Genomic DNA, 19,863 nt, shown 5'->3' with positions numbered 1-19,863 from the left:
ATACTATCAAAATATCGAACACATATCAAGTTCACATGATTACTTGCAACATGATTTCTCCCGTAACCTCAAGAACAAAAGTAACTACTCACAAACAATAAACATGCTCATGATCAGAGGGGTATTAATATGCATAATGGATCTGAACATATAATCTTCCACCAAATAAACCATATAGTAATCAACTACAAGATGTAACCAACACTACTAGTCACCCCCTAGCACCAATCTATAGTTCTGGTAACAAGATTGAATACAAGAGATGAACTAGGGTTTGAGATGAGATGGTGCTGGTGAAGATGTTGATGGATATTGCCCTCCCCAAGATGGGAGAGTTGTTGGTGATGATGATGATGATGATTTCCCCCTCCGGGAGGTAAGTTCCCCCGACAAAATTGCTCCGCCAGAGGGCAAAAGTGCTCCTGCCCAAGTTCCGCCTCGAGGTGGCGGTGCTTCGTCCCGAAAGTCCTCTACTTATTTTTTTTCTAGGTCAAAATGACTTATATACCAGAAGATGGGCACCGAAGGTGGGCCGAGGAGGCCACAACCCACCAGGGTGCGCCTGGGGGGCCTGGCGCACCCAGGTGGGTTGTGCCCACCTGGTGGCCCCCCTCTGGTGTTTATTGGCTCCAGTATTTCTTATATATTCCATAAAAAACCCATGAAGTTTCAGCTTATTTGGAGTTGTGTAGAATAGGTAGCTTGACGTAGCTTTTTCAGGTCCAGATTTCCAGCTGCCAGAATTCTCCCTCTTGATGTGTTCCTTGCAAATTATGAGAGAAAATGCATTAGAATTACTCCAGAAAGCATTATTATGGATAAAGAAATTATAAATAACAGTAAGAAAACATGATGCAAAATGGACGTATCAACTCCCCCAAGCTTAGACCTCGTTTGTCCTCAAGCGAAAACTGAAATCGAAAAACATGTCCACATGCTTTGAGAGAGAGGTGTCGATAAAAACAAAATATGGACATAGAAGCATCATGTTGATTATTATAAGAGCAACAAAATTAAACATAGGACTTTTATCATAAAACTTTTATCATATACTTCTCATGAATAAGTAATAGTTCATCACACAATCAAAGTATAAAGCAAAAACTCTATTACAAACCAACAAACTATGTTCTCAGTCAAGTTTGCAACTACAATTCATCATGTTTTCAGGAAGGGCCACGTGTCGGAGTCTTTAGGCAAGTCCACATACTCAACCATCATATAGTCTTCTATGATTGCTAACACTCACCTCGTACCCATGAGCAAAACGTTTTAACCAGACACATAGAAAGATAGGGGCTTATAGTTTTGCCTCCCAACATACTCACCTCAAGGGTGATGTCAACAATAATAACTCATGCTATCTATATTCAACTGGACATATGTGCCTAGATCTATCCTCACCACATGATGCTTGCCAAAGGAGAAAAATAAGAGGAATAGAGAGAAAAACTTTGACTCTTTGCATAAAAGTAAAAGATAGGCCCTTCGCAGAGGGAAGCAGAGGTTGCCATGCGCTTATTTGTTTGTATGCTCAATCCCTTAGTGCAAGAGAACGTCACGTTGTATTGCCCCTTAAGATGACAACCTTTATTATGCAGTCTGTCGCTTTTATTCTTTGTCATCCAAGTTCGTACGACGCTCAATTTTCTCTTACACTAAATGATCACACTTTTAGAAGCAATTTTTATTGCCTTTTTGCACCGATGACAACTTACTTGAGGGATCTTGCTCAATCCCTGGGTAGGTATGGTGGACACTTGAAAAAGATTTGGGTTTAAGGGTTTTTGGATGCACAAGTAGTATCTCTAAGTACGGAAGTTGGCTAGCAAAGATATGGGCAGGCATCACATGTTAAAGGATCTATGACAATATGACTTCTATGTGAATATAAACAAACACTTCCTTGTCCAACGTCAACAATTTTGGCATATAATATTTTGATGAGGGCTCACAATCACAAAAGATTTCTAGGATAGTATATCTATATGTGAATCTTCCCTTCCCTTATTAATTCTTTCATGAGTTGCATCATTGACTAATGTTATGTTTGTCAATCTCTAATAGAATTTTCTACTTATACTTTTCCTTATGTGGTGCCATCACCTACCATAGGATTAGTATATAATCTTATTGATTTATTTCCTTTCTTCATTTATGACCTTCCTCTTTTTCTTTCTTCAATTCTTTTCTTAATTTGCAACATGAAAGTAAAGAAAGTAAAAACTCAAACTAACTTTATTATATAACTTGCACACGATTACAAGGATAGATCGCTAAGCAAACTCTCAAAGAAGAAAGGATCGAACTAAACTTTATTTCATCTACAAGCAATTGATCGAACTAAAATAGGTAAAAGCAAAAGGATAGTGGGATGATACGTTACCGGGGCACCTCCCCCAAGCTTGGTGGAAGCCAGGGGGAGTGCCCATACCAGATACTCAATCTCCTTTTGGTGGTGAAGAATATGATGGTGGTGGTGAAGGAGAGATCTTGTCCTCAGATTTCCATGGCAGTGGCATCATAAGAGGAGGAGTGAGTCTCATGGGTCCTGCAACCAACAGCCAAACTCATACCTTTAAACCTCGCCTCATATTCAAAGAGTTGGTTTTGAAGATCATAGATCTGGCTTTGGAGAAAGTTGATTTGCTCATTGAGGGTGAAGATGATGTCCTTCATGGGCCTGCCATCAACCTTAAGATCACGGGAAAGGTCCGTGATCATGAGGTGATTGGCATTGAGCCCATGCTCTACCATCCCCTTGCACCGGAAGACATCTTGCTCCACAGCTTGAAGCCTGGCATCCATGGTTCCCGTCCCCTTGGGACATGACACATCGCGGAGGTGAAGCACCCCCTCATGCATCTGGATGACCTAAGGGTGCTGCACCACTTCCCGCAAATATGGGTTGATGTCGTTCTTGAAGAACTTGTCCTTGGAGGAGCTTGAAGAAGCCATGGTAGATGGGATCTGACAGAAAAGAGCAAGGAAAAAGAGAACAGAGGATTTCTGCGCGATACGGTGATAAACAGGTTCGGGAAGTATATATAGATTTTTTATCTTGGAGGACAAGTATATGGAAGAAAAACGGAGTACGAAAGGTGTCCCAGGTGGGCACAACCGACCTGGGCGCGCCAGGCGCCTGGCGCCCCCTAGTGTCTTGTGCCCACCAGGGGACGCTTCCTGGAAGTTTCTTTATTTCCAAAATTTTAAAATATTCCAAAACTAATAAAAAATATTTTTGCGGAATTTTCGGAGTCCGTTTACTTACCGTATCACGTACCTCCTTATTTTCACGATTCTAGAGTGTTCTAGAAGGACCCTTTTATGTGCTCTTCCGGTGTCAAAGTTTGGATAATATTACTTTCAACATTAATAGGCGTACCTGAGATATAATGCTTTCGTTGTCCATTGACAACCTTCGTGTTAGTACCTTCGAAGTTATTTATTTTGATGGCTCCAGACCGGTAAACCTCCTCGATGATGTATGGTCCTTCCCATTTCGAGAGGAGCTTTCCTACAAAAAATCTAAAATGAGAGTTGTACAAAAGAACATATTCTCCAACTTTAAACTCATGCTTTTGAATTCTTTTGTCATGCCATCTTTTAACTTTTTCTTTGAATAACTTTGCATTTTCATAAGCTTGGGTTCTCCATTCATCTAATGAGCTTATATTAAATAACCTCTTCTCACCAGCAAATTTGAAATCATAGTTGAGCTCTTTGATTGCCCAAAATGCTTTATGTTCTAACTCAAGAGGCAAATTACAAGCTTTTCCATAAACCATTTTATAAGGAGACATAGCCATAGGATTTTTACAAGTTGTTCTATAAGCCCAAAGTGCACCATCTAAGTTCTTAGACCAATTCTTCCTGGACCTATTGACAGTCTTTTGCAAAAATTAATTTTATTTCTCTATTGCTAAGTTCAACTTGACCACTAGACTAAGGATGATATGGTGATGCAATTCTATGGTTAACATCATACTTGGCAAGCATCTTATAGAAAGCACCATGAATAAAGTGTGAACCACCATCAGTCACTAAATATCTAGGGACTACAAACCTTGGGAAAATAACTTCCTTAAGCATTTTAGTAGAGGTGTTGTGATCAGCACTACTGGTTGGAGTAGCTTCTACCCATTTAGTAACATAACCAACAGCAACCAAAATATTTGTATACACATTAGAGGAAGGAAAAGGTCCCATGTAATCAAATCCCCAAACATCAAATGGTTCAACAGCAAGTGAATAATTCATAGGCATTTCTTGACGCTTATCAATATTACCTATTCTTTGACATTCATCACAAGATACGAGGAACTTACGGGCATCCTTGAAGAGAGTAGGCCAATAAAATCCAGATTGCAATACCTTGTGAGCAGTTCTATCTCCAGCATGATGCCCTCCATAAGCCTCGGAGTGACATTTTCGTAGGATTTGTCCTTGTTCACTCTCAGGTACACAACGTCTAATAATACCATCTACTCCTTCTTTATAAAGATGTGGGTCATCCCAAAAGTAATGTCTTAAATCATAGAAGATTTTTTTCTTTTGCTGGTATGTAAAGCTAGGTGGTAAATATTTAGCAACAATGTAATTAGCATAATAGCATACCAAGGAGTACCATTAGCAACATTTATTGCAGCTAACTGCTCATCAAGAACACTATCATCAATAGGTAGTGGGTCATCAAGCACATTTTCAAGCCTAGACAAATTATCAGCAACGGGGTTCTCGACTCCTTTTCTATCAATCATATGTAAATAAAATTCTTGTAACCAGAGAACCCAATGAATAAGTTTAGGTTTAGCATCTTTCTTTTCCATAAGGTATTTAATAGCAGCATGGTCTGTGTGAACAGTTACTTGGAATCAGCAATATAAGGTCTAAATTTATCACAAGCAAACACTACTGCTAAGAATTCGTTTTCAGTAGTAGCATAATTTCTTTGAGCACTGTCTAGAATTTTACTAGAATAATGAATAATATTCAATTTCTTATCAACTCTTTGTCCTAGAACAACACCAACAGCATAATCACTAGCATCACACATAATTTCAAAAGGCAAGTTCCAATCAGGTGGTTGAACAATAGGTGCAGATATTAAGGCTTTCTTGAGTGTTTCAAAGGCTTCTAAACAACCATCATTAAAAACAAAAGGAATATCCTTTTGCAAAAGATTAGTAAGAGGCCTAGAAATTTTAGAGAAGTCTTTGATAAATCTCCTATAAAAACCAACATGACCTAAGAAACTACGAATACCTTTGATGTCCTTAGGACATGGCATTTTCTCAATTGCATCAACCTTAGCTTGGTCCACTTCAATACCTCTTTCAGAAATTTTATGACCCAAGACAATGCCTTCATTAACCATAAAGTGTCACTTCTCCCAATTCAAGACAAGATTTGTTTGTTCACATCTCTTCAAACTCGCTCAAGATTGCTTAAACAATCATCAAAATACTTCCCATAAACAGAAAAGTTATCCATGAAAACCTCAACAATCTTTTCACAAAAGTCAGAGAATATAGCAGTCATACATCTTTGAAAGGTAGCAGGTGCATTACATAAGCCAAAAGGCATACGTCTATAAGCATAAGTTCCAAAGCCACAAGTAAAAGTAGTCTTTTCTTGATCAGGTTGAGAAACAGGTATTTGTGAAAAGCCAGAGTATCCATCTAGGAAGCAAAAGTGTGTGTGCTTAGATAATCTTTCAAGCATTTGACCAATAAAAGGCAAGGGGTAATGATCTTTTCTAGTTGCTTTGTTTGATTTTCTATAATCAATTACCATTCTATAGCATGTAACAATTCTTTGTGGAATAAGTTCATTTTTATCATTTAGGAACAATAGTAATACCTCCTTTCTTAGGGACACAATGAACAGGACTTACCCATCTACTATCATCTATAGGATAGATTATACCTGCTTCTAGAAGTTTTAATATTTTCGTTCTTACCACTTCCTTCATTTTTGGATTCAACCGACGTTGGTGATCAACAACGGGTTTAGCATCAGGTTCCATATTAATTTTGTGCTAACATAGAGTGGGACTAATGCCCTTTAAATCATCAAGAGTATATCCAATAGCATCCTGGTGCTTCCTTAGAACTTTCAATAATCTTTCTTCTTCATGTTCTGAAAGGTTAGCATTAATAATAACAGGATATATCTTCTTTTCATCGAGATAAGCATATTTCAAAGTGTCTGGCAATTGTTTTAATTCAAACACAGGATCACCTTTAGGTGGAGGAGGACCTCCCAGAGTTTCAATAGGCAAATTGTGTTTAAGTAGAGGACGTTGTTCAAAGAAAACCTTATCTATTTCATTTCTTTCATGCATATGTAAATCATTTTCATCGTCTAGCAAATATTGTACTAAAGGGTCAGTAGGTGGAATAGCAATAGACGCAAGACCAATTAATTCATCCTTACTAGGCAATTATTTTTCATGATGATTTCTACTAAACTTGGAAAAATTAAACGCATGAGACTCATCACCAAAGCTAACACCCACAGTTTGTTTCTCGCAATTTGTCTTAGCATTAACTGTGTTCAAGAAAGGTCTACCAAATATAATGGGACATAAGTCATCTTGCGGGTACCAAGAACAAGAAAATCAGTAGGATATTTTTTTCCCACACAAGACTTCAACATCTCTAATAATCCCACAAGGTGATATGGTGTCTCTATTAGCAAGTTTAATAGTAACATCTATGTCTTCTCACTTAGCAGGTGCTATGTCTTTCATGATTTCTTCATATAAATTGTAAGGAATAGCACTCACACTAGCACCCATGTCACATAAACCATGATAACAGTGATCTCCTATTTTAATTGAAATAACAGGCATGCCAACAACAGGTATATGTTTATTTCTTTTATTAGGTTTAGCAATTCTACCAGCTTCTTCACAGAAGTAAATAACATGCCCATCCATATCTTCTTCCAAGAGATCTTTAACCATAGCAATGCTAGGTTCTACTTTAACTTGTTCATCAGGTTTAGGTGTTCTAACATAGCTTTTGTTAACCATAGTTGAAACTTTAGCATGCTCATTTATCCTAACAGGAAAAGGGGGTTTCTCAATATAAGCAAAAGGAACAACTGGATCAACATTATAAAGTATAGTTTCTTCTTTAACTGGTATTGGTTCTTTAATTTATTATTTAATAGGTGGGTGATATTTAAGACACTTCTCTATAGGGAGTTCAACATGAGTAGCAAATGATTCATAAAAGGAGGCTACTATCTCAGAGTCAAGTCCATATTTAGTGCTAAACTTTTGACAAGCATCGGTATCCATAAAAGATTTAACACAATCATACTTTAAGTTTAATACCTGACTCTTTACCTTTGTCGAGTTCCCAATCTTCAGAGTTGCATTTAATTCTTTCCAAAAGATACCATTAGAATGCAATAGTCTTCTTCATAAATGAACCAGCACAAGAAGTATCAAGCATGGTTTGATCATTACAAGAAAGCCGAGCATAAAAATTCTGGATAATAATTTCTCTTGAGAGCTCATGATTGGGGCATGAATATAACATTGACAAAAGCCTCCCCAAAGCGAGAGCAATACTTTCTCCTTCACGAGGCCAAAAGTTATATATATAATTCCAATCACGATGAAATAGATGCATAGGATAATTTTTTTGGTGAAACTCCAATTTCAAACGATTCCAATTCCATGATCCAATATCATCGCATAGACTATACCATGTCAATGCTTTTCCCTTCAAAGATAAAGGGAAAAACTTTCTCATCACCTCATCTCCGGGTAAACCTACAAGCTTAAACGGTCCAAAAATTTGTTCCACATATATCAAGTGCATATCAGGATGTTCGGTTCCATCTCCTGCATAAGGATTAGCTAGCAGTTGTTCTATCATACCCGAAGGAATTTCATATTCAATATTTTCAGTAGGTGCATTAGGTTGAGGGGTAGCTAATTGTGGTTCCGGACGAGGTGAAGATACCCCAAACAAACCCCTCAAAGGATTGTTTTCCATAGTAACAAGTGACAATAAATTTCAGCACACTATATAAATGTTTCCTTACCGAATTCCACTTACCAAAGGCACTTCACTCCCCGGCAACGGCGCCAGAAAATAGCCTTGATGACCCACAAGTATAGGGTATCAATTGTAGCTTTTTTCGATAAATAAGAGTGTCGAACCTAACGAGGAGCAGGAGGAAATGACAAGTAGTTTTCAGCAAGGTAATGTCTGCAAGTGCTGAAATTGTAAGTAATGGAGTAATTTGATAGCAAGATAATTTGTAACGAGCAAGTAATGGTAGTAGTAACAAAAGTGCAGCAAGGTAGCCCAATCCTTTTTAGGTAAAGGACAGGACAAAACGGTCTTTATGATAAGCAAAGCGTTCTTGAGGGTACACGGGAATTGCATCTAGTCACTTCCATCATGTTGGTTTAATTCGTGTTCGCTACTTTGATAATTTGATATGTGGGTGGACCGGTGCTTAGGTGTTGTTCTTACTTGAACAAACCTCCTACTTATGATTAACCCTCCCGCAAGCATCCGCAACCACAAGAAAAGTATTAAGAATAAATTCTAACCATAGCATTAAACTCTAGGATCCAATCGGTCCCTTACGGAATAGCGCATAAACTGGGGTTTAAGTTTCTGTCACTCTCGCAACCCATCATCTATTTGCTACTCCACAATGCATTCCCTTCGGCCCAAATATGGTGAAGTTTCATGTAGTCGACGTTCACATGACACCACTAAGGGAATAACAACATACATACTATCAAAATATCGAACACATATCAAGTTCACATGATTACTTGCAACATGATTTCTCCCGTGACCTCAAGAACAAAAGTAACTACTCACAAATAATAAACATGCTCATGATCAGAGGGGTATTAATATGCATAATGGATCTGAACATATAATCTTCCACCAAATAAACCATATAGTAATCAACTACAAGATGTAACCAACACTAGTAGTCACCCCCTAGCACCAATCTATAGTTCCGGTAACAAGATTGAATACAAGAGATGAACTAGGGTTTGAGATGAGATGGTGCTGGTGAAGATGTTGATGGATATTGCCCTCCCCAAGATGGGAGAGTTGTTGGTGATGATGATGATGATGATGATGATTTCCCCCTCTGGGAGGTAAGTTCCCCCGATAGAATCGCTCCGCCAGAGGGCAAAAGTGCTCCTGCCCAAGTTCCGCCTCGAGGCGGTGGTGCTTCGTCTCGAAAGTCCTCTCCTTATTTTTTTGCTAGGTCAAAATGACTTATATACCAGAAGATGGGCACCGGAGGTGGGCCGAGGAGGCCACAACCCACCAGGGTGCGCCTGGGGGGCCTGGCTCACCCAGGTGGGTTGTGCCCACCTGGTGGCTCCCCTCTGGTGTTTATTGGCTCCAGTATTTCTTATATATTCCATAAAAAAACCTGTGAAGTTTCAGCTTATTTGGAGTTGTGTAGAATAGGTAGCATGACGTAGCTTTTTCAGGTCCAGATTTCAAACTGCCAGAATTCTCCCTCTTGATGTGTTCCTTGCAAATTATGAGAGAAAATGCATTAGAATTACTCCAAAAAGCATTGTTATGGATAAAGACATTCTAAATAATAGTAATAAAGCATGATGCAAAATGGATGTATCACCGCTTGCCATACTGCTGCAATACAACATGCATGTGGAGACGAGGCCTAGTCTATTCCGAGGACAATAGCAACTGCTGGGAGCGTGCTACGTCAGACGGCAGCTTCGTCGGTGTCTACGGTCACCGGAGCATCACAGTTTGTTGCAAGTCAGTGGCGAGCCGCGCGCCACAAACACCGCAGGCAAGCAGGGGCGGCGATGCTAGCTAGCGGCCCGCGTGGGACGCAAAGAGTAGCAAACCAATAGGCCCTGTTTGACTAATCGAACGGCTGGGCGGGGTGTATTGTACGGTTAAGAAGGCGGATGATTGTCTCAACTTTTCAACTGGCTGATCCGTAGCACTGGCCATTCTCAGTCCTTTGGCTTCTTATCACAGAACACCTGATTGATCTCTTTGAGCTCATAGTTGAGACTCAAGAAGCCGAACTGATTCAGACAGCGAGTTCGGAGAGCTTGTGCCAGTGGTAGTGACCAGTAACTCGAACATACTACATCACGACAGGACTTTGGGGTTGTCTCACTGTATTCAATATAGTTTTCCTTATCTATTTTATCAGCTTTGTTGGAGACCAACAAGTCTGTCTCACTATCTTGAACCTTATCTGCATTACTTCCATTACCATTGCTTAATGGGGTACTCTTCTCCAATACTCTTTCAGCATTCTAAAAAAAGATACAAACAGACACATAACTGATTTAGCATGTAGTATATGAAACTCATTTTGGTGAACCAGTTTAGTAGTAAGGTGGACATGATTAAGATAACAAGTATTTTATTGCAGAGTAGTACATAATAAAAGCATCAAGCAAACATATATCTATGTGCTATGGTCACTGCATTGTCTTGCCAAATCAAAATAGAGACATAGTTCAAATCATATCAGTTCAAGATAAAACAACATTGAAAGAATATAAATGTGGGAAACTACACAACACCACAAGATTTCAGCTGGGTACCACGGGTATACATGTACAACAAACAAAACTATTGGTTGTGTTTTGATGCTACTAATGTGCACGATATGAGAAGACAACTGTCTACACAATCAAAATTGAAATCAACATAGAGCAATTTAGAACAGCAAACTATTTAAAGAAGGGACAATTACATTTATGCCCCTAATTTGTGCCCACTCTCAGATTTACCCCTAAAAACCATGTGCTCAAATTTGCCCCTCCTCTGTTAAGCACGCTTATAGAAATGCCCTTCCGTACATTTTCCGTCTAGTCAAAGGCCTTTGACCACTAAACGGGTAAATCTGAGTAGGTAGTTCGAGTTGGCGGCTAAAATGCAAATGGCCTTTTTAAAGAAACATGTTTAAACATACATGTTGTGTCATTGGAGTTTCAATTGGATCCTTCAATTTTAAAATTAGTTGGTACGGGTAAATACAGTGATACAAGAGCAAAGCAGTATGCAACATAGCTATGGAATCTTACCTGAGAACAGTTGTTCTTCAGGTTTAAGTATTTGTTCTACAAGAACAGAGTACAGTAAGACGCAGGCATATAGTACTTCAAAATTAAATATGATCTCATAAAGCCTGATACGTCTCCAACGTATCTATAATTTTTGATTGCTCCATGCTATATTATCTACTGTTTTAGGCAATATTGGTCTTTATTTTCCACTTTTATATTATTTTTGGGACTAACCTATTAACCGGAGGCCCAGCCCAGATTTGTTGTTTTATGCCTATTTTAGTGTTTCGAGAAAAAGGAATATCACACGGAGTCGAAACGGAATGAAATAAACTGGAGAAGTTATTTTTGGAAGGAAAGCAACCCAGGAAATTGGAGTGCACGTCAGGGGATAGACGGGCTGCCCACGAGGGTGGGGGGCGCGCCCACCCCCCTAGGGCGCACCCCCTGCCTCGTGGGGCCCCCGTGGCTCCTCCGACGTACTTCCTGCACCCATATATATCGCTGTACCCTAAAACTTCCAGAACGCACAATAGATCGGGAGTTCCGCCGCCAGAAGCCTCCGTAGCCACTGAAAACCAATCTAGACCCGTTCCGGCACCCTGCCGGAGGGGGCAATCCCTCTCCGGTGGCCATCTTCATCATCCCGGTGCTCTCCATGACGAGGAGGGAGTAGTTCTCCCTCGGGGTTGAGGGTATGTACCAATAGCTATGTGTTTGATCTCTCTCTCTCGTGTTCTTGAGATGATACGATCTTGATGTATCGCGAGCTTTGCTATTATATTTGGATCCTATGATGTTTCTTCCCCCCTCTACTCTCTTGTAATGAATTGAGTTTCCCCTTTGAAGTTATCTTATCGGATTGAGTCTTCAAAGATTTGAGAAAACTTGATGTATGTCTTGCCATGGATATCTGTGGTGACAATGGGATATCACGTGATACACTTGATGTATGTTTTGGTGATCAACTTGCGGGTTCCGCCCATGAACCTATGCATAGGGGTTGGCACACGTTTTCGTCATGATTCTCCGGTAGAACTTTGGGGCACTCTTTGAGGTCCTTTGTGTTGGTTGAATAGATGAATCTGAGATTGTGTGATGCATATCGTATAATCATACCCACGGATACTTGAGGTGACATTAGGGTTTTGATTGATTTGTGTCTTAAGGTGTTATTCTAGTACGAACTCCAGGGCTGTTTGTGACACTTATAGGAATAGCCCAACAGATTGATTGGAAAGAATAACTTTGAGGTGGTTTCGTACCCTACCATAATCTCTTCAATCGTTCTCCGCTATAAGTGACTTTGGAGTGACTCTTTGTTGCATGTTGAGGGATAGTTATGTGATCCAATTATGTTAGTATTGTTGAGGGAACTTACACTAGTGAAAGTATGAACCCTAGGCCTTATTTCCACACATTGCAATACCGTTTATGCTCACTTTTATCATTAGTTACCTTGCTGTTTTTATTATTTCAGATTACAAATACCTTTATCTACCATCCATATACCACTTGTATCACCATCTCTTCGCCGAACTAGTGCACCTATACAATTTACCATTGTATTGGGTGTGTTGGGGACACAAGAGACTCTTCGTTATTTGGTTGCAGGGTTGCTTGAGAGAGACCATCTTCATCCTACGCCTCCTACAGATTGATAAACCTTAGGTCATCCACTTGAGGGAAATTTGCTACTGTCCTACAAACCTCTGCACTTGGAGGCCCAACAACGTCTACAAGAAGAAGGTTGTGTAGTAGACATCAAGCTCTTTTCTGGCGCCGTTGCCGGGGAGGTTAGCGCTTGAAGGTATATCTTTAGATCTTGCAATCGAGTCTTTTAATTTCTTGTTTTACCACTAGTTTAGTTTATAAAAGAAAACTATAAAGAATGGAATTGGGTTTGTCTCATACGCTTCACCTTTTTAATATCTTTCGTGAGTATGATGGAAAGGGAAATTGTGCTCAAGTGTTAGAAGAAGAAATCTATAAAATGTTTGGCACTAAATATTTGGATGATGAACATGATTGCAATGTTGTTAGTATGAATTCCTTGAATATCCATGATGCTAATGATATGCAAAGCCACAAGCTTGGGGAAGCTATGTTTGATGAAGATGATATTTTTTGTCCCCCAAGTTTTGATGAGCAAATTTATTATGATGAAAGCATGCCTCCTATCTATGATGATTATTGTGATGACACATATGCTTTAAAGAATAATGATAACAATGAAACTTGTCATCTTGATTTCAATTTTCAATCCCATGATAGTTATTTCGTTGAGTTTGCTCCCACTACTATTGATGAGAAGAATTTTGCTTATGTGGAGAGTAGTTAAATTTGCATGCTTGTAGATCATGAAAAGAATGCTTTAGGTGCTGGTTATATTGTTGAATTCATTCATGATGCTACTGAAAATTATTATGAGGGAGGAATATATGCTTGTAGGAGTTGCAATAATATCAAGTTTCCTCTCTATGTGCTTAAAGTTTTGAAGTTATGCTTGTTTTACCTTCCTATGCAAGTTGATTCTTGTTCCCATAAGTTGTTTGCTCACAAAATCCCTATGCATAGGAAGTATGTTAGACTTAAATGTGCTAGTCATATTCTTTATGATGCTCTCTTTATGTTTCAATTCTTATCTTTTATGTGAGCATCATTGAAATCATCATGCCTAGCTAGGGGTGTTAAATGATAGCGCTTGTTGGGAGGCAACCCAATTTTATTTTATTTCCTTGCTTTTTGTTCCTGTTTAATAATAAATAATTCATCTAGAATCTTATTAGATTTGGTTTTATGTGTTTAATTAGTGTTTGTGCCAAGTATAACCTTTGGGAAGACTTGGGTGCAGTCTTTATGATCATGCTGTATAAAGCAGAAACTTTAGCGCTCACGAGAATTGCTGCCATTTTTATTTGGAGAGTGATATTTAGTTAATTCTTTTTGAAGACGATTAATAGATAAATTACTCAGGTCCAGCAATTTATTTGAGAATTGTATGAGTTCCAGAACTATAGGTTTGATCCAGATTACTACAGACTGTTCTGTTTTTGACAGATTCTGTTTTTCATGTGTTGTTTACTTATTTTGATGAATCTATGGCTAGTAAAAGAGTTTATAAACCATAGGGAAGTTGGAATACAGTAGGTTTAACACCAATATAAATAAATAATGAGTTCATTACAGTACCTTGAAGTAGTGTTTTTTTTTCTTTCGCTAACGGAGCTTACGAGTTTTCTGTTAAGTTTTGTGTTGTGAAGTTTTCAAGTTTTGGGTAAGGATTCGATGGACTATGGAATAAGTAGTGGCAAGAGCCTAAGCTTGGGGATGCCCAAGTCACCCCAAGGTAATATTCAAGGATAGCCAAGATCCTAAGCTTGGGGATGCCCCGGAAGGGATCCCCTCTTTCGTCTTCGTTCATCGGTAACTTTACTTGGAGCTATATTTTTATTTACCACATGATATGTGTTTTGCTTGGAGCGTCAATTTATTTTGTTAGGATTTGCTTTCTGTTATTTAGAACAATGTTTTGCATCTTTTATTTCAATAAAAGTGGCATTGATAGCCTTTACTATGCCTATGTTACAAGTATACATGTTGCTGTTTGAAAACAGAAAGTTTACCGCTGTTGCAATAATTCCCTAGAAAAGTCAGAATGTGATAAAATGTTGAAACCTTTTGCATATTAAGCTATGATAAATTTAGTACAGTGGGAATTTTATTTCATAATTTTTGGAGCTAGGGAAGTATGGATGTTGCAGCATTCTTTATAGACTATCCTGTTTAGGCAGATTGCTGTTATGTTTGCATTGTTTGCATATGGTTGCTTCTTTAATGATTCTATTTGAGGATATGACTATTAAATATGCAGAGGCATTTAGTATGCAATGTTGAATAATAATTTTAGTGGTTTGATACAGGGGAGTATGATAAGGTTTTTGCAATGGTTTATACTAACTTATCTCACGAGTCCTTGTTGAGTTTTGTGTGGATGAAGCTTTTGAGATTTAGGGAGACCGTGATATGAGAGGAATTAAGGAGACACAAAAGCTCAAGCTTGGGGATTCCCAAGGAACCCCAAGATAATATTTCAAGAAGTCTCAAGCATCTAAGCTTGGGTATGCCCCGGTTGGCATCCCACCTTTCTTCTTCAACAATTATCGGTTAGTATCGGTTGATCCTAAGTTTTTGCTTCTTCACATGATGTTTGCTATTCTTAGATGTCATTTTATTTTGCTTTTCTTGATGTTTGAACAAAATACCAAGATCCAAAATTATTAAATGTTAGAGAGTCTTCACATAGTTGCATAATTATTAAACTACTCATTGATCTTCCCCTATATCTTTTGGAGTAGTTTGTTGTTGCTCTAGTGCTTCACTTATATCTTTTAGAGCATGGTGGTAGTTTTATTTTGAAGAAATAGATGAACTCTCATGCTTCACTTAGACTATTTTGAGAGTCTTAAATAGCATGGTAATTTGCTTAAAATCCTAATATGCTAGGTATTCAAGAATAATAAAATTCTCTTATGAGTGTGTTGAATACTATGAGAAGTTTGATACTTGATAATTGTTTTGAGATATGGAGATGGTGATATTAGAGTCATGCTAGTTGAGTGGTTATGAATTTGAGAAATACTTGTGTTGAAGCTTGTGATTCCCGTAGCATGCACGTATGGTGAACCGTTATGTGGTGAAGTCGGAGCATGATTTATTTATTGATTGCCTTCCTTATGAGTGGCGGTCGGGGACGAGCGATGGTCTTTTCCTACCAATCTATCCCCCTAGGAGCATGCATGTAATACTTTGCTTTGATAACTTGTAGATTTTTGCAATAAGTATATGAGTTCTTTATGAGTAATGTTGAGTCCATGGATTATACGCACTCTCACCCTTCCACCATTGCTAGCCTCTCTAGTACCGCGCAACTTTCGCCGGTACCATAAACCCACCATATACCTTCCTCAAAACAGCCACCATACCTACCTATTATGGCATTTCCATAGCCATTCCGAGATATATTGCCATGAAACTTTCCACCGTTCCGTTTATGACACACTCCATCATTGTCATATTGCTTAGCATGATCATGTAGTTGACATCGTATTTGTGGCAAAGCCACCATTCATAATTCTTCCATACATGTCACTCATGAGTCATTGCATATCCCAGTACACCGCCGGAGGCATTCATATAGAGTCATATCTTGTTCTAAGTATCGAGTTATAATTCTTGAGTTGTAAGTAAATAAAAGTGTGATGATCATCATTATTAGAGCATTGTCCCAGTGAGGAAAGGATGATGGAGACTATGATTCCCCCACAAGTCGGGATGAGACTCCGGACGAAAATAAATAAATAAAAGAGGCCAAAGAAGCCCAAATAAAAAAGGAGAAAAGAGGCCATAATTAAAGAGAAGGCCCAAATAAAAAATATATAAAAAATAAAAAATGAGAGAAAAAGAGAGAAGGGACATGCTACTATCCTTTTACCACACTTTTGCTTCAAAGTAGCACCATGATCTTCATGATAGAGAGTCTCCTATGTTGTCACTTTCATATACTAGTGGGAATCTTTCATTATAGAACTTGGCTTGTATATTCCAATGATGGGCTTCCTCAAAATGCCCTAGGTCTTCGTGAGCCAGCGAGTTGGATGCACACCCACTAGTTTCTTTTGTTGAGCTTTCATACATTTGTAGCTCTGGTGCATCCGTTGCATGGCAATCCCTACTCACTCACATTGATATCTATTGATGGGCATCTCCATAGCCCGTTGATATGCCTAGTTGATGTGAGACTATCTTCCCCCTTTTTTGTCTTCTCCACAACCACCACTCTATTCCACCTATAGTGCTATATCCATGGCTCACGCTCATGTATTGCGTGAAGATTGAAAAAGTTTGAGAACATCAAAATTATGAAACAATTGCTTGGCTTGTCATCGGGGTTGTGCATGATTTAAATATTTTGTGTGGTGAAGATAGAGCATAGCTAGACTATATGATTTTGTAGGGATAGCTTTCTTTGACCATGTTATTTTGAGAAAACATAATTGCTTAGTTAGTATGCTTGAAGTATTATTGTTTTTATGTCAATATTAAACTTTTGTCTTGAATCTTATGGATCTGAATATTCATGCCACAATTAAGAAGAATTACATTGAAATTATGCCAACTAGCATTCCACATCAAAAAATTATCTTTTTATCATTTACCTACTCGAGGACGAGCAGGAATTAAGCTTGGGGATGCTTGATATGTCTCCAACATATCTATAATTTTTGATTGCTCCATCCTATATTATCTACTGTTTTAGGCAATATTGGGCTTTATTTTCCACTTTTATACTATTTTTGGGACTAACCTATTAACCGGGGGCCCAGCCTAGATTTGTTGTTTTATGCCTATTTCAGTGTTTCGAGAAAAAGGAATATCAAACGGAGTTGAAACGGAACGAAATCAACTGGAGAAGTTATTTTTGGAAGGAAAGCAACCGAGGGAACTTGGAGTGCACGCGAGGGGAGACACGGGCTGCCCACGAGGGTGGGGGGGCACCCCCTAGGGCGCGCCCCCTGCCTCGTGGGGCCCCCGTGGCTCCTCCGACGTACTTCCTGCACCCATATATATCGACGTACCCTAAAACTTCCAGAACGCACAATAGATCAGGAGTTCTGCCGCCAGAAGCCTCCGTAGCCACCGAAAACCAATCTAGTGTCACATCCCTAGCTGCTGGTAGTGCTCTAGGCTAGCTTCATGTGTGCATCATGTCTATATTTTCGAAACTTGAACTGAGGAATTTTGGAAGCCTCAAAAACTTAAATAAAAGGGGGGCAAAAACCCTAGAAATCTCATTCATTGCTCCAAGATGCTCTTCTTAAATGTTTGATAATTTTTGGTAAGGGTTCTGATCCCAACCAAAATATTGAACATTTTTAAGGAATTATTTTTGGGACTTTGGATTTAATTCATTAGCTATTTGAATTTGAATTATATTCATATAATTAGAATATAATTTCAAATACCCCTGAAATATTTTATAAGCTTTTGGAAGAGTCCATCTAGCAATATAAAATATTCAGAGGAGTTTTTGGCATTGTTTGAATTATTTTAAATTCAAAACAGTGGCAAAATAAATTAAATAAATCAGAACAGAAAATAAAAGACAGAGAGAGAGAAGGAAGTTACCTGTCAGCCCACCCGGCCCAAACCTACCTGGCGGCCTAGCTGGCAGGCCCAGCCCACCACTTCCCCCCCCCCCTCTGTCGCCTTCCTCCTCGCGCCAGTAGGCGCAGGCGCGTGGCCGGAGCGCGGGGGCACACGCCCAGGCCACCTCCTGCCTCTCTGCCTGTCTCCCCGTCGCCCTGAGGATGCCACGCACCCCCTGGACCGCTCTCACTCTCCCTCATTCCTTCTTCTCTCTTCTCTGGCTCTCTCACTCGCGCGACCGAGGACCGCCGTCGCCGCCGCTCGTCGCAGCCGTAGCCACCACCGTCGTTCCACCCCACCAGAGTGACCAAAGGCTCCGCCTCGACGCCCCCGACCTCTCCATGGAGCTACGCAATGCCGGGAGCCCTGCATCGCCGCCCACGTCGCCGTTCCCCTCCTCGGCCACCGGAGATCGTCGCCGTCGATTCGCTGCACTCCGGCCGCCCCCGAGCCCACTAACCCTCCCTGCAGCTCCGCGGTGAGCCTTTGACCCGATTCCCCCTCTCCCCGTGCCCTATCTCCCTCTCTAGCCGCCGTTCACAACGAGCCGAGAGCTCTTCGCCGACGGCCATGGCGCCGCCGCGGCCACAGTTGCTGCCGCCCGTGTTTGAGCACGTGTCTGCGCTCAGCGTGGTCCCAGGAGCCCAGAACAAGCATCCGTTCGTCCTCTCGTCAACCGTAGCCTCATTTCCGTCGAGGTCCGAACCTCGGCCGCCGCCGCGAGCTCGATTCCGGCGAGCCCGTTCGACCTCAGCCCCTCCCGCTTGCCTAGATGGATGCGGCTGAGCGCCAGCTACGCGTAGATGATCGCTGCCGCTGTTTTGGTCGCCGGAGGACGTTTCCCGAGCCCCTCCGCCGCGTCTGGACTCGCCGGCGGCTAAACGCCGGCGACCGTTGACCCTTGACCGGCGTGGGTTGACCCACTGCCCGGTTTGACCCTCCCCTCTCTCTGAATGACGTGTGGGCCCAGCCCCCCTGTTTAATTAGTACCAGGTTAAGTTAGTGTTAACTAACTTAGTTAAGTAGATAGGACACTGACATGCGGGCCCAGGCTCTAATTAAACTTAGGTTAGTTAACTGTGTCACTGACGTGTGGTCCCCACACGTCAGGTTTGACCTGGACCGTGCCCGTTGACTGCTCACGTCACGGTGACGCACTGCTGACGTAGTAAATGTTTCTGGAATTTAAATAATTCTTAAATGGTTTATTATTTTCAGAAAATGTCCTAAACTTCAATAAATCATAGAAAATTAACCGTAACTCCAAATTAAACAAATTATATATGAAAAATTATCAGAAAAATTCAAGGAATCCATCTGTACCATTTTCATGCATGTTAGAACAACTTATAGCTGCTGTTTAGCACAAATCAATTAGATGGCATTTGAATAATCACATATGGAGTTTAAATTTGAATCTTGTATTCAAACCAACTTCATTTAATCTGTTGCTAGTTGCATTAGCTCAAAACACATTCATTTTGCCATGTCATGATCATGCATCATATTGTGCATTGAATTGATTGTGTTCCCTTCTATGTTGCCGATAATTGTCCCCTCTCGATAGACGTGATACCGATGATGTG

This window comes from Triticum aestivum, chromosome 1A (genome assembly GCF_018294505.1).
Source record: "Triticum aestivum cultivar Chinese Spring chromosome 1A, IWGSC CS RefSeq v2.1, whole genome shotgun sequence".
Taxonomy (NCBI): Eukaryota; Viridiplantae; Streptophyta; class Magnoliopsida; order Poales; family Poaceae; genus Triticum; species Triticum aestivum.
The sequence above is the reverse complement of the archived record's forward strand: the minus strand, read 5'-3'. Positions refer to the sequence as shown.